The following is a 15,502-nucleotide window of genomic DNA, read 5'->3' on the forward strand; positions in this document are numbered from 1 at the left end:
TTTTTCCATGTCTTGTTCCTTGAAGGGCTTTCCTGGAGAAGAACACCAAGTATGGTTAATCTGAATTAGCTGCTAAAATGGATTAGCTAAAATGTATTAAAGCTCTATGTACATGTTCTCCTTCAGAACTAAGTCAGCCTTTATAAGCCTTATCTCACTTCATTTTAATTCTGAATGAGAACATCTACACAGGGATTTAACGCAATTTAATCAAATCCACTCTAAATTCAGATCGTTTAGCTAGTTTGGATGTGTTTCCTTCTGTGTCACTGTGTAGACAAACCCTTAACAAAATGTGTCTGAGAAATGGCTGGCAGAGAGTAGGAATCTGTGCAGTGTTGTACCTCTTTTCCTGAGGAACGCTGCCTGCTTCCTATTTTCACACAAGTATATGCCACTCATAGAGCCTGGCAAAACATCCATGCTCCCTTGTAATTTTGACACAGAAATCGTCTTGAACGAAACTTGCTTCTGAAAAAAGCCAGGACCCTTTCCATCATAACTGTTCAAAAGTGCCCTTCAGGAAGTCCATCTGGTTCTAGCAGGCCTGACACAAATGCAAAATTCAGATGTCTGAAAAGAAAGAGGCAGCTCTGTCATAAATTCCCTCCTAAAGCATTGAGCCACAATGAGACACAAACACTGTTTTTTACAAAACCTTTTATTCACTGAGCTGTTATTACCAACAGGATCTGCTACAGGGTTGTTGCTGTTTACCAGCTACTCCAACAGACCAAAGTGAGGTCTCCCTGGAGTTACAGGAGACCGGTTAGTCCCCCTTGATTGTCTGTATTTGACAATGCTGAAATGCAGATCATTTAAGCTGCTTAAGAGGAACTACCATGTCTCCCTAACTTTCCTGTCTCAGAAAGTAGAAGGAATGAGCTGCTAATACAAAACCTTACTGCCTGTCTTACAGCTTTCTCTCTTTCCCCATTTATCCATACTGATATTTTAAGCCTTCTTCCTCTCTGTTAGGTAGGTTTCTGTTCAGAAGTTACATATTTCACTGTTCATCTCCTAAGGGCACACAGAATATCATATGGAAGGGAGTTGTCATTTCTCTGCCATTCCTTTGAGGTTTGTATCATAATTCAGAAAGGCCTGGTCAAGCCTGTAACTTGCAGGATTTTGCAAGTTTTCATGCACGTTTTTTTTTCTGAAGACATTGAAAATAAAAATCCTCAACAACAGTAGACACAACATGTACAAGAAAAATATTTTTTTTGTTGCTGGATTTCAGATGGAGTAGGACAGGCCAGTGAGAATCATGATGATGCGTCATTGTTTGAGGCATAGGCCTGTGTCACTGCCTTCTGACAACAAGCTCTTAGACGGCACGGGGAGAGGAAAGACAGCGGTTCTTACATTGCACACATCCAGTCACTGGCATCTGAAAAAGACTAGCTTGTCACAATCAGCTCCACAAGTGTCACCAGACTCTCCATCAGAGGTGAAAGCAGAAGGGCTTGTTCTGGGTTTGATGCCATTCCCAAGCTACCAGCTCATTGCCTTTCCTTCGTCTGTCTCCCCATACAAAGTCAAGCACCAGATCCTCAGTGTCCTAATAGAGCTCCTGCATCCCTCTGCCCATGCCTATCCTTGTCTCTTTGGCTCCACCATCAAGCTATCATCAAGCTCTTGTACCTCAGAGGGCATCTGCAGTGGATTATCTTCCTTCTACTTTATATACAGATCATTTAAAACATTTCCATTGCTGTAGCATCTCTTCTGATGAAGTAGCATCACTCCTTTTCCTTCTAAGCATATTGTAATGCTGGTCTCCCGCTTTGTATGCATCACACCTTTGCCTATCTGCTGTAGCTTCTTGTCTTGTTACCCACCAACCCCACCCCCTTGTGGTCACCAACGCCAGCTTTGCTGCTTGTTCTTCCCCTTCTTGTGCTGATGTTGTCCCATGCTCACTAGTACAGACCCTTACACAAAGCCCCTCTCTACACCTGTCCACCAGCTTTACCCACTGGTCCTTCATGTGTCTGCTCTCCTCGGCAGGCAGGCCCACATAAAACCAGCCCCTCAATGTTGCCTAGGGCAGCTGAGAGTCAGCTGCCACGCAGTTTTACAGGATTTTCATTGCAATTGCTTAGAACTATATTGCTCCTCTTTGCCATTCTCCCCTTCTCTTAGACTATGTGACTTCACATGAGGGCTTGTATAGCACTAACCAAGCACCACTGCTCCTCAGCCCCAGTTTTTCTTCCTGACATGAAGACATTAAATGATAGTGTCTGCTTAGCCTGGAAGCACCCTGGACATTAAGATCGGTGTTGCCTTTTCTCTCACACACATGCACAAACATTAGGTGGTCATGTAGAGCATAACTGAAAGGAACTACTGAAGATATAGTTAGTGAATTGCCCTTTTGCTTATAGCTTGTTGCAGTAAGAATATCTGTCATTCTCTTAGTGGTTTGCTGCTTGGAGGGTGATTTTAATTAAAACGTAAAATGTCAAACATTAGTAAGAAGGAGGATAACCCTGTGGGGAGTGAGGATGAATCAAATTTATTAGTCACTGAGCAGCAGGCTGGTAGCCCTTCACTTGGAGAAATTTTAAAAGGCAGTTAATGCGAAATATAGAAGCAGGCTAATCCCCACCCCACCCCCCCATTCTAATGAACCGTCTGAAAAACAATATCACAGGTTTCCACCAACTGCAGAAATTAAAGGTAAATCTGCTACAGAGATTAAAACAGCCCCATCAATATCATTCTGCAGGATACAGCAAAGAGGAAGTCTCATTTACAGACTGTAAAGAAAAATCTCTCTCTTAGGGGTATTTCTCCCTGTTATCACGAAATGGCTGTGCTTTGCAATGTGCACAGTGTGTAACAGGACTGGGAGAGCAACTTGAATTCAGTAGCAAGCAAGAAAACCAGCCCTTGGGACTATTTCTTAGGGAACCATTTCCAAGAGAAGAATTTGCCCATCCAGACTTCTCAGGAGCAGGGAAGACTAGCAGAGAAGGTCAGGATTACAGCACATACAAACTCCACCTGTCCTCCTTACCAGACCAATATGCTCTGAATCCACGGGATTGTTCCGTCAGTCTTCCGAAACAGACATCGTCCACAGGCAGACAGCACCCTCATTATTTTGTAATGTTCCCTTTTAAAAAACTGTTTCTGGTGTATTATCTACAGCATTCAAGCTAACAAACACTCACTTTTTCTTTAATTCTCAAGTTTCAAGCTTAATAGGCTAAAGGCAAGAGTAGAACAACATCCCATCTCTCCCATATACATACCCATATATATCCTGGATGATAACCTTGTCTCTGAATTGGAGAGGCATGGATTAGATGGATGGACCACTCTGTGGGTAAGGAATTCACTAGATCACAGTGTTTTAGTTCTGGGTACCAGCTGCAAAGCCCTTCAGGGTAGGGACACGAGGAGTTTGGCCAGTTTTAGAGATAGATGGCCACACTCAAAGAGTTGCGGTCAACAGCTCAATGTCCAGGTGGAGATCAGTAACGAGTGGTGTTCCTCAGGGGTCAGTATTGGGACCAGCACTGTTTAACATCTTTGTCTGTGACATGGACAGTGAAATTGAGTGCACCCTCAGCAAGTTTGCTGATGACACCAAGCTGTGTGATGCAGTCGGCACGCTGGAGGGAAGGGATGCCATCCAGAGGGACCTGGACAGGCTGGAGAGGTGGCCCTGTGCAAACCTCATGAAGTTCAACAAAGCCAAGTGCAAGGTCCTGTGCCTTGGCCAGGGCAATCCCAAGCACAAATACAAGCTGGGTGGAGAATGGATTGAGAGCAGCCCTGCGGAGAAGGACCTAGGGGTGTTGGTTGAAGAGAAGCTTGACATGAACTGGCAATGTGTGCTTGCTGCAGCTCAGAAAGCCAGCCATATCCTGGGCTGCATCAAGAGAAGTATGGACAACAGGTCAAGGGATGCAATTGTCCCCCTCTACTCTTCTCTTATGAGACCCCACCTGGAGCACTGTGTTCAGCTCTGGGGTCCCCAGCACAAGGACATGGATGTATTAGAACAAGTCCAGAGGAGGGCCCTGATGATGATCAGAGGGCTGGAGCGCCTCTCCCATGAAGATAGGCTGAGGGAGTTGGGGTTGTTCAGCCTGGAGAAGAGAAGGCTCCAGGGAGACCTTACAGCGGCCTTCCAGTACCTAAAGGGGGCCTACAGGAAAGCTTGGGAGGGACTCTTTGTCAGGGAGTGGAGCAATAGGACAAGGGGTAATGGCTTTAAACCAAAAGAGTACATTTAGATCAGACATAAGGAAGAAATTCTTTACTCAGAAGGTGGTGAGGCACTGGAAAAGGTTGACCCTAAGAAGTTGTGGATGCCATATGATTGTGGATAGCTGTGGATTGTAACTACGTGATTGTGGATAGTTGTGGATTGGAATTACATGATCTTTAAGGTCCTATCCAACCCAAACCATTCTGTGATTTTATGATTCAATATCTATAACCTTGTGACATATTCCCCATACAGATTACCGAGAAGCTTATGAGGGTGTTGAGAGCCCTTTCCCTTATGCGTGCAGCTAAATACACATAGTGACACAGAGTTAACCATGCCTTGCAAAAGAAGGGCTCTGTGTAGGGCTCTCCAGCTGGATTCTCATCTCCTCTATGAATGGATGGTAGAATTTGCTCTGAGCCCTTCTATGCACTGCAGAAGCAACAGATTTTTCTTGAGAATCATGTCTCTGTGCTTCTTTCCAGCACCTGCACACGGTTTAGCTATAGGGCTGGATGCAAGCACTCCTTCCTGGTCACTCATGGCCCACACACTTTGTCACACAAGGCTTGAGGGGCAAGGCCGTGCTCGTGTGGAGCTGGTCTGTGTCTGCATCGCCTCTGTGGCTAGAGGGTTAGATTGCCTACAGCAAAGAGGGTGATTGCTGTCCTTGACAGGATGTCAGCTCCTACAAGAGAAATGAATCTCAACAGGTAAATGAAATAGGCGATAATTTTCACACCATCATTTCATAAAGCAGTGATATTTAATTTTTTTAACTTATGGCTGGGTGTAAGTTCTGGTAAAGATTTTGAACAGCTCATAGGTAAAAGTTTCTGTGCCTCAGTTAAACTGTTCCATGCAACTTGAAATCTAATTCTATATGGCAGAAGAGACAGGCAGCATGGGGGGGGGGGGGAGGGGGGGGGAAGAATAGAGCAACAATGTAGAGCTTACAAATTACAACCAAGTGGAGCTGTCAGTAAAATCTTGCTCACCATATTGTCACAGAATTTTCCTTCTGTGTCACGTTGGTCATTACTGTAACACTACATGAGAAATCACTCCATCTGTTAAAAAAGAAAAGAAAAGCAGCTGCTATCCTCCTGCAAAGATGGAATTAACAAACACACAGTAACTGCATTCCTTTCAACTTCTGAAGTCACAATTTTAGTCCCACTTTATTTGTGCCACACAAGCCACCAAGCAGTTCTACTGCCGTAGTAATAAAGCCTTCGAAGGGTTCATTAACCAACACGAAAGATACTGCCTATAGAAGCAGCAATGCCTATGATAGTTTCAATTTCTGCCCTGATGGTTTGCAGGGATACAGGGTATCTTCAGTGGTGGGGAAGGCGATGTTAACATTTCAGGGAGCAGAGGCAATAAGCCAGTCATTGCAGTGGAATAGGAGAGGTCTTCATAGCAATGCAAGATCATTTTGCTGGCCCAGTTTAGCAGCTGAACAAGGTGAGTCCCATTATGTCCAGCAACAGAAAATAAAAGCATTTGAACGTATGAAGTGGAAAAGCCTGGAGCTAGAGCAGCAGGTTGCCAGGAGAGGTACTTGGGCTTAGAAGGAAAGGCCTGGGTTGAGGCTTTATGACTTGCAATTAACACTGAAGAACATAGGGAGCCCCTGGGAAAAGGTTTCTTCAAGAACACAGCGAGGCTGTATGTAGGAGAGAGGTGGGTGGGATTGCACCTATTCGCTGTACTTTTCTGTGCCTCAGTTAATGTGTTTCTGCAACTCAGGGGATGTTGAGCCAAGCTCGGGAAAAGCCCAAATCAAAACGTAATGGAGACCAAATCCTAAAACAATCGTGCTTTTTCTTACAAACGGGGAGATCATGAAACACTGCTTACCAAAAAGAACAACTAGCAAGACAGATACGATAACAAGTGCTATTGTGTATTTAAATAGCTGCGGAAGAACGTAGGCTGGTTTGAGTGTGATCAGGCAGGACTGTACTAAAGGCACGTTGCAGTCAGATGGAGCTCAGCTCTGGAGGTTCACATCCTGCTGACTGCCACCTTCACATGTGTGGGTCCCTGCACCAGCTGGAGCCAGGACCAGGTCCCACAGCCCAGACCTATCCTGTGGCCATGGCCAGAAGCCATGGAGCCCCTGGAGGCCTTTCAGAAGTGCATCACCATGCTCTTGTCACCCTTTCTATGCTTTTCTCCAGACACCTGCTTTTGAGCAGGAATGAGGATGAGAGCCTCATTAGAGAGACAGTGAGTATAGCTGCTATCATGCAGTTCTTTTTTCAACAGTTTAGACTTTTTTCCTGGAAGTTTGCTTAAACAAGCTTGTAGCAGCAACTACACTAGAAGAGAAAACGCATGAGGCAAATGCATTTCCAGCTGTTTGAACAGAAACCCCCTGAACTCAAAAAAAAATGATTCGGTTTGGGAGCATTCCTGATCCATTTGCTGTCCTGTAGGACTTTTCAGTTCACTGGGGGAGGGGGCAGCGCAGCTCTTCTGTGGCAGAAGGAAAATGCCATTAGGCAGCATCATTCCAGCAATCTGTAAGATGGTACTGTAATTTCCTGGAAAGAATGAATGACTTTCATTATAAGTGCCTGAGTTGTATCTGTTCATCTGGGCTGTTAATTCATCCAAAGGCTTCACTACCATAAGTGGCTAAATGGCTACTGTATCTGTTAGGTTACCTCAAAATAAGCACTAAAAATACTTTGTTAATTAAATATTACTTACATTACAACAACTCAAATAAAGATTCAAGTGAGATGAAATTCCCATTTTCTAGTAAAATGAAATAATTAAAATCCAGGTCCAAAGAGATTTCACAGAGTAGACAAGCAATGGGTCAAAGGAAAAATGAGGCACGGAGATCTGAAGTGATGCTGCAGGAGAATAGCAAATCAAGGAATAGAATTACATCTTTCAAGTCCCACTGATGCTTTTATAAACAGGGTCCCCTTGTTAGTATCAAGGTAAGATCAGCAAATAAGTTGTTGTCTAGTAAAAGTGATCCAATAAATAAATTAAGTAAATAATATTAAATAATAATAATAATAATCATTACCCACTAAAGTACCACTGTACTTTAGAGCTAGCGCTTGCTTTGAGCTGATTTGGAGCACAGCCTGGCCTGAAGTTTTCCCCACCTTGGAGCACCTCGTTGTATTTATTTTCCCTGCACCCTTTTGCAGAAACAATTAAATGCAGCTAGGCTGAGGCGGGAGATTAAGCTTCCTGCCCCTCTTCTGAAGGGAATAAGCAAAAGCTTTAAACAGGGTCTTCCCTGTTTAATCTGTCCCATTTATCTGAAGGGCTGTGGAGTCGGGTCTCCAGCCTTACTCTGCCACCTATGTGCATGCGACAGAGCCACTGGCTTAGCATACATTACAGTTTTTAAGCCCAACAAAACATGCTGCAAGGGCTGGATGGCTTTCCAGTCCTATTGTTTTGACCAGGGACAGGCCACAGGCTTTGTATTCGCGCAAGCATTTTCTATACCACAAAGTCTGCTGTTAGCATGTATGTGGCTTTAGTTCAAGCTGTTCCCTGTTTTGACAAGAAAGCAAACTGTCATTCTGAGGCAACCCTACACGAAGGCATTCAGTGCATCTGACAGTGCAGTATTTCAGTGTAAAGGGTCAGCAAAACCGCCATACCACACATGAACTTTTACATAGCCCTGTTTATTGTGCAAATGAAAAACCATTTTACCCAGCGTGCCTGACCAAGGGTTTGGCACCACTGCAAGAGCTCATCTATGTAGTAAACTGGATTTTATTGCAGACTGAAAGACTCTCAAAGTCCTTGAATACAAAGAGCTCCATTTAGGAAGAAATTGCAGTGTGTAAATATAATCCACAATCAAGGCTCTCAGAGTCACAAAATAGCATGACTATATCTCTGATTACTAATTTAATCAGGCACCACAAGCACTTAAGTGAAGAACCCCAACCAGACAAAGGGAGCTCCTTACAGCTGTTTTTAGCGGGCTGTATTTTGCAATAGATGTGTGAGCACAGATCCCAGCCTGTAAGTGATCCCATGTCTGTGGGGCAACGTTTACTAAAACAAAGTGAGATTACACCAACATGAGTCATAAGGATCTGCACAGACCTAATTCCACACTGGCACACCGTGTACTCAGTGTTACAAGGGAACAGCAGCCTTTGCACCTTTCAGAAAGAGCTAGAGCTAGCCTGGGTGACTGATTAAAGAGTACTTTTGTTAGAAAGATTTGCTATTATTTCTAATGCAGAAAATAAATAAATAGAGGCAGAAAAAAAAAAAAAACAACTTTCATCTGTAGCCCACACTTGTCTACTTAACACTGACTAAACGAACGTCCTAAATAAGGTGCACTCTGCAAAATGTCCGGGGAGAGCAAGATCTTCTCTGAGCTGAGACAACCCTGCAAGCTCCAGAGGTGAGAGCCAGTGTGGCAGGATGCACCACATGGCAGCTGGGGAGTGGAGTCCTCCTGGCCTCCTCCTCCAGTCTCCCAAGCTATGTCTGGTGGGAAAAGGAGGCTCTAAGGTTGTTTTCTTATTTTTAAGCTGCCAAGAAGGTCAAAGGCTTCTCAGGCTACATGTTAGGTGCCTTAAATATATCTGCAGATCTGGTTGCCAGAGACCGAAACCGTGTGATTATACAGACCACCTTTCCTTTTATCCCCCTTCCCTATCTCCCCTCTTCCCTTTGTTCTGTCCACTGTCACCAAAACCCTTCCAGTGATTCAGTTCCCACTGAGACCCCTTATTCGTGGGTGTCTTGGCATGAGAAGGAGCTGTGCCATGGACTGCCAGCCCCATTGGGATATCTCACACGTGGCAGGACAATCAAGATAAAGCAACATTTACATCTCTATTGATATGTCTATGACTAGCCTATTGCTGCTTATACGAGTTATTTCTGTTAGCTTAATTTTCTGACAATATCTCAACGTGATATAAAAATATCCATATGACACATACCTTCTTCATCTCAGCCACCCTCCTCCCTGCTGAGCCCTAAGCAAGCAACGGGTGAAAAAATTTCACAAAGCCACATAACGTGGAATGTCTGCCTAGTGGATGTATTAATAGCTCAACCCATTTTCTGATGTAATTGCATTAATTGCTCCTGTCCCAACTGGCTTTCCAGGAGAAAAAGGAAGGTTCATTTAAATATTAAACACTGAAAAGTGTTGGGGCTTTAGTTACGGCTTTGCAGGCAGATGTGAAGCAGAGTGCTAAATATCAGAGCTCTGCCTAGTTGAAGGCTGTTGTGTTAGCAGGAATCCTCACCTATTCGTACAAACTAGCGTGTACCAGATGGCTCCATGGGAGTCAGGAGGCTTGAAATGGAGCAATCATTCAGTCTGCAGATGGAATATACAGTACGTTCCCAGTTAAGTAAGGGGCTCATTTATTCAGATAGATTCTGCATATATGGAACGTGTCTCACAGGACATGCCAGTTTCTGTCTCCAGATTGCTAGCAAATTTCTAAGCTAGTGTCCATCCTCCACCATGCTTCTGCTACCAGATTCCAGCAAAAAAGCCACCTTACTAAAAAAGCGGAATTTTGCTCAAGCTGTGCTGAAGCAATACATTGAACACATTTGCAATTTTTTTTTATGAAATCTTTCCAATCTTTTCACTCATCAGGCAAACATTTGGAGAGAATCTTCTAATTCAGTGCGCTGATCAGAGCAGAACTACATATTTATATACTAGTTATGACTATTTATCATCAGAAAAAAAAATATCAATGATTTAATGCTAATTAAGACCTGCAGCAGCAACACCCACTGTTGCCATGCAGAGTCCCAGAAGACAGTCAGCCATGCCTGCCTTTGACGTCTGCAGTAAATGAAGCGTATAGGCAAGATGCGTGCTTCGGTGGAAAGAGGCAAGAAGAATTTTGCCTCTTGAACAGACATCCGGAGAAGTCCAAGCTGGAAGTTTCTGACATGAGGCTGGAAAGTTTACATAAAACAGGCAATAAATCACATGCATGGGAGGAGGACAACTCACATGTATTTTTTACTTCCCTGATTGAATTATGGTTAAACTCTGACCCAAGTGACTAAATGAAGGGAAGGAGAGTGATGTGGGCAAAGGCTAGTAACAGATATTCCTTGCTCGTGCACAGCTAGAGCAAGGAGCTGATATTCAGGAAGTTCATCTGTATGTTCTCGACTTGTGTCGGGGTGTACAACAGCCTCTGTGTGACATCCTTTTTTGCTCACATCACAAAACAACTACAAGCATGAGCACCTTTGTAAGGTTTGGTGGTTTTTTTTTGTTTGTTTGTTTTTGTTTTTTTGTCCACTCAACCCAATGAAAATTTTGCAGATTAGGGTTCCACAAAGTCAAATCCTTGGTAAAGACCAGGTACCATAACCATGACCAGCCTAATTTAAAACTCCAATGTTATTAATTGTATGAGAAAGTAAGCTGGATTCTGCCCTAGACAGGATTAGGGACTTAAGCTGTTCCAAGACAAGGCAAAGCAACATTGCTGACAAGGATAAAGAGCAAACAAGCAGTCTAGCCTGATTTTCAGTGACCTAATGAAATTTATCTAGGCACATAATACAAGCAAACCACACAACCATACATAAATAAGAAATTTTCAAATGATTAGGTGAAAGATATCCATTGTTTCATATTGTTAGGTTTTGTAGAGCTGATTCATCAGGGGAAGAAGTATGGAGAGAGATCTGGGGTTTTGGTGTGTTTTAACACAAGCCCATGAAAATGCAACAAAAGCTCACATTCCATGCAGAGAAAAGAACCTTCTCTCACTATTTGGCTTCATAGAATCATAGAATGGTTTGGAATGGAAGGGACCTTAAAGATCACCCAGTTCCAACCCCCTGCCATGGGCAGGGACACCTCCCACCAGACCAGGCTGCCCAAAGCCCCATCCAACCTGGTCTTGAACCCTTCCAGGGATGGGGCAACTTGCTCCAGTGCCTCACCAACCTCTGAGTAAAGAATTTCTTCCTTATATCTAACCTAAATATACCCTCTTTTAGTTTAAAACCACTACCCCTTGTCCTATTACTACACTCCCCTGACAAAGAGTCCCTCCCCAGCTTTCCTGTAGGCCCTCTTTAGGTACTGGAAGGCCACTGTAAGGTCTCCCTGAAGCCTTCTCACCTCCAGGCTGAACAACCCCAACTCCCTCAGCCTGTCTTCATAGGAGAGGTGTTCCAGTCCTTGATCATCCTTGTGGCTCTCCTCTGGACTCACTTTAACAGGTCCATGTCCTTGTGCTGTGGGCCCCAGAGCTGAACACAGCACTCCAGGTGCGGTCTCACAAGAGCAGAGCAGAGGAGGACAATCACCTCCCTCCCCTGCTGGCCACATTTATTTAGATGCAGCCCAGTATACGGTTGGCTTTCTGGGCTGCAAGCACATGTTGCCAGCTCACGTTGAGCTTCTTATCAACCAACACCTGCAGGTCCTTCTGAGGGCTGAATTTCAATAGCAAAGTAACTAAAAAACATGCAAGATCTCTTTCCCCAGATAAAGCTTGAAAGTAGGGCCTGAGATCTAGGTCACATGATGATCCTACCCCAACAGAATGACTTCCCACCTTACTCCGCCCCGGACACCAAGCTGCTCACTCTGACACACGCAGCCCACTCAGGGGCTTCCCAGAGGGACTAGCACCTCCCTGTGTGAGCGTTTTCAGCAGTTACTAGCATCCTTCACAGAGGGGACGGGATGGCTTCCAGACTGGAAGACCACCGCTGCTGCATACGGGAGGGACTGCTCGCTTGACCCTTTATTATTGACCACTAGGCATAATCTGGGCTCATGATGCCTGACACAGAAGATGCAGCATGTGATAATGGTATAGTTTAGAAATGTGAGCATCACAGGAAAAGTACTGATTTATCAAGTCGGAGGAGCAGGAAGAGGGAATTGTTAAGGGACTGTCTTCCATCACTTTCCAAAGATGGGAGGAACTCAATTATACCCAGCAGCCTCGCCTAATGTAATTGTATTTGCTGGCTGTTTGCCTTTGAAGTACCTCTCCTGCAGTACGTCTTGGCAGTGTATTCTGCCACATCAAAAAGGGAAAGTTTTACTACCTGTGCTTTTGGAGGGCTCATTAAAAACACACCAAGTAAAGAGATGGAGCAGAAAATTGTTATCAAATCCTCCGGGGCTTTCTGTTTTGTTTTGTTTTTCTTCTCAGATCACACAGAAGCCCGTGCACTTTGTGGACTCCGTTTCAGAGACGTTGATCGCACGGACTGCTGTTAATTCATAACAGCTTTGCTGGGCTACTTGTCTTCATTTGCCATGAACACAAACAAATTCTACAGACACACCATATCAAATCTGTTCTCCTGAAAAGACACATTCACTGGTGAAACAAAGAGAAACGTAATGGCAATTAATAAACTAACATTTACTGCACTAATTAGCATCTCCTAGAGGGCTTGATTATGTGTTTACACCAGTTAGATACAGCTCAGTATGAGAAAATACCCACATTTCATACATCAAAAGACATTTCTTTCATATTTCCTCTTCCATGCTTATAGTAGTGAAGTGTGAAGACAAGAGCATGAAGGAAGGTAGAATAATTCATTACCTTGTCTCCCACTGATTTGTACATTCAACATTTTTTTTTTGAATAAACACGAAGTCATAAATTAGCTTGTAGCAAAATAGAATTAATTGAATGTCTTAGTAGGATCATCAAACCAAGGTTTAAAGTCAATTTATCTGCCTGGGATTTTGCTAATGTAGCTTCAGCTCATTAGGGTGAGAGCAGATACTGTGGATGGGACACACAAGCTCATGAAAACACAGAGCAGCCTAGGATCTCCTTATTTAGGAAATATAATACATATATTTCAGATATATTATGCATGAACACAGACACACACGTACACACAGACATATATTTACACTCAGAGAGAAAAAGTATGAGCCATAAAACAAGTCCTTTCAAGAAAGGGATTTTATATCCAGAGGATAATACAAGGATTGCAAATGCTCTCTGAAGGTATACAGTCATAGAGAGAACACAGACTGTCCCGAGCTTCCTCGGACCTTTAAAGCACAATGTTATTTCCTTAGCTCATGAACAATGCAAAAGCCACATTAGTAAGCAATGGATGCCAAGAGACAGCTTGGTTACATCAGCTCCTTTACCTAAAAGGTAATATTCTGAGGCTGGAAACAGATGCGGGACAATTAGGACACAGAAGTCAGTACTGTGGTTTTGGGAGATGTTTAGGTAACAAATCCTGTATTAATCTCTGTGGATACTTCATTACAGCCAGAATGTTTTCTATCAGGAGGGCTTTTGACAATGAACGCTCCAGCTAAGCAAGGCAGATGGAGTGCAGCAGGAGCAGCCTGACGCAGAGCACACAACCCTCTCCTCCAGCCCTTTTCTGGAGGCAGCAGGCTGGTAGGATTTCCTGAGCTGGTGTCACAAGGAGACAGGACATAACGAGCACCTCAAATGCAGGTCAGAGCATAAAGCCTGAGTGCTCTGTTCTCCCAGATGTGTCCTCCAGCAATGGCAACAGCTTTTTCTGGACTAAAGAAAAAAAAAATTAAGTTTGCTACTTAGCAAACTTAATTCCTGGGGAGGAAGAACCAGTGCAGCAAATTAGCACAGCATCATAAGAAGTCAATGATGGTTTCACAGGCTGATGCCAAAGGGCAAATGCAACACCTGACATACAAAGTCAGCACACTGAGACAGACAAGAAATAGATGGTATTTCAAATCTACTGCATGAGACCAACCTGTGGTACACAACTTGCCAGCTGTGAGCATCTCACATTTGTCACTGCAGACGCACCCCATGCTCTTATTCCTGTTTACTGTTTGCATTTCAGGGAGACTTGGGTCCAGACCAGCTGTGCTGGGAGCCACATCAGTGTATGTTGGTAGAGGCAGTACCTCAAACCTCGTAACAAGGAGGAAAGAAGCTGCAACAATAACGAGAAATGGCATGATGAGGCCTCTCAGAAAGGGTGATATGCTGTTCAAGTCATGTCTTTAAGACACCCTAAACAGAGCAACTTGACAGACTGTTTGCATTCCTAAAGATACAGACGGCAGAATGATACAGACAGCCATCTCCAAACGCACCCCTATTCAGATCCTCCTGAACTGGGAACTCAGACATTTTTGCTAATGCCAGATAAGCACCCTTGAACATTTTGCTGAGGAAATGTATGTTAGAACTTCAGGATGAGGCAGACAATTGTCAGTAATCGCATCTTTGGTCATAGCTTGTAGATAAGGCCCTTCTTCATTCACGAGCTACACTGGGAAATGTGACACAGCCTGTGCCATGCTGAAGTCCTGTGAGCACTTGGACACTTAACATGGACACATAAACATACTTATCTGTTTGCTAGAGACAGTGCAGCAGCATCTTAAAAGCGATATAACCCAGCTGGGAATGGGGAAGGCAAATCAGCTGGCAGCACCACTGCCTTCCTCTAATGGTCCCAGCTTTCAGTTGTCTTGTCCCTCGCCAGCCGTCTGTCCTTCTTCTGCAAGCTGGGTTGGCTGCAGACTATCTGATACGGAGATGTCTGGCACCCTGTGCTCTAAATAGACTCTCTGATGTAGACCCTTATCCTTGCCAAACACCCCAGCACTAGGCTAGATAAGGGAGAGCCAGGGTTGAATTGTGTATATGACTATATTACCCAGGACTAATACAAATATTTGGCCATATATTCAACCAGTGTGAGGCCTACCACCACTCGCTGCAATGGAGCAATGCCATTCCACATCAGTCCTCCTAAACAGGAGCAAGCTGTTCACGGTGGATTTAGATGCAGATAGAACTTTTTTTTTTTCAATGAATGATCTATTTTCCTAGTATCTTAATCAGCCCTTTTCCAGACAAAATTCTACTTCCATTTTATGGAAGGCAACTTAGGACTAAAAAGTTTTGAGCCAACAATAAAGCAGAATCAGGATTGCTTTGAAATTCAGCTCCTAAACTATATTATTCAGTCTCCAAACTCTCCCATGTTATATTGCCTTCTCCTCACATGCATCCATGTGCCTTCACATCAATATTTACGCTTGTAGTTTCCCATTCTGTGCACGCAAGTTGCTGCCTTCCTCTCCCAGATAGCAGGCATTTGCCTTTCTGCTGTGTCCACCTCTTCTACAGACGAGAAGGTCCTCCTGACCCATGAGGTAGGGCAGTGCACAATCTGTGTACCTCTCCAGCAACTAATTTTTGTTGCTACTTAGAATAATGAGAAGAATTCTGGAAATGTGTCTGCCTG

Source organism: Cygnus olor, chromosome 2, assembly GCF_009769625.2.
Source record: "Cygnus olor isolate bCygOlo1 chromosome 2, bCygOlo1.pri.v2, whole genome shotgun sequence".
NCBI lineage: Eukaryota > Metazoa > Chordata > Aves > Anseriformes > Anatidae > Cygnus > Cygnus olor.